Below are 1,544 nucleotides of genomic sequence, written 5' to 3' on the forward strand. Positions count from 1 at the left end.
TATATATATATATATATATATTCACTTGTGCATGTATTCTTCTAAATATATTATTTTTTAGGTCCAAACATTTGTTCGAGTATGTTTTTTTAGTAAATTTGTATAATACCCTCATGTGCATAACTCGACATATTACATAATCGGACTAAAGGGTAATACCCTTTTAATTTAAAATCGTCATGAGTGGCATGTCTTAACTGATTAGAGGGTCGTTTTGACGATTTTAAATTAAAAGTGTATCCCGAAAGTGAAACAAAAAAATTGATTCGTCACCTAAAATTTGGGAACGAGAGAAAAAGAAATGTTTGTTTATTTAAATATATCGAGAAAATGTTATATCTTTAAGATCTGGTCTCGATATTTGTAAATAATCGAACATTCTTTATCTTTCTAAAAAGACTTGGTAATTTTAATTTAATTTACTTGAGTGCTTTTGAATATTATTAAATTCACATCTTTGTTTTATGGGATCAAAAATCAAATTAAGTTCGAATTTGTAAAGTTCATTGCAAAGACTTTAATTAATCGACCAGGTACCGATTTAGGGCGTTGTGGGGGTGCTAATCCTTCCCCATACGTAACCGACTCCCGAACTCATTTTTGATAACGCAAAACTCAATTTGTTGTTTTAATTAAAATTAAGTTTTATTTAAAATGACAAAGCTTTTTTGGGTGCCCAATCACACCCTAATCAAAGATTGGTGGCGACTCTTCGAACCGTTTTTTCGATCGTAACGGAAATCTAAAAATTTTCGAAACGAGGGGTCTTTTAAATCGCATTTGTTTTTAAATTAAAAAGAGATAATGAAGAAATAATGTTATTTTTAAAATCTCGCTTTTTCACCTTTTAGAAAAAAAATCATTTCGACAATAATTTTAAAATTATCATTGAAATACGATAGATTGAACGTGAAATGAGAATCTGCAGGTGAGGAGATTATGCAAGTAAGGGGAATTTTTAAATAAAATTTTTAAAAAAATATAAATGTGACACATGTCAATTAACGATCAAATTTAATGACCGTTACGATATAGACACTTAAAAGTATAATGGAGAAAACATTAAACACTTATTGAGCAAAAAAATCTTTAAACAGATACTATTCGTAAAATGTATAATTTAGACGCTTATTGTACACTTATTTTAGCTCCTCATTTGAATTAATGTTAGGGTAAAGTACACCAATTACATTTTGTCATATCCTACTAACAAATTAATGTTTAGGCCAGACGATCGTAATTTTTTAATAGAAAAAGATGAATTTATAACATATGAATAGTTAGGTAACTGTTTCGCAAGTTTTAATTGTAAGAAGACTCAAAAAAATAGTATCCTATAGATAAGAGATTATTTTATAACTTTTAATAGTTAAGGGACTCAACAAAATGAATCTTATAATCGGGGATCATTTGGGTACTTTAGCCTAACTTTTTTTTTACCAAACCTACAGACAATAAACACTATTTTAAACTTTGAAAGGTTTCTCCTTTCGATATAAAAAGGCTATTTTAATATCCCAAATATTTTTAGGAGGTTTCTGAAA

Source organism: Hibiscus syriacus, unplaced genomic scaffold, assembly GCF_006381635.1.
Source record: "Hibiscus syriacus cultivar Baekdansim isolate YM2019G1 unplaced genomic scaffold, ASM638163v2 tig00110319_pilon, whole genome shotgun sequence".
Taxonomy (NCBI): Eukaryota; Viridiplantae; Streptophyta; class Magnoliopsida; order Malvales; family Malvaceae; genus Hibiscus; species Hibiscus syriacus.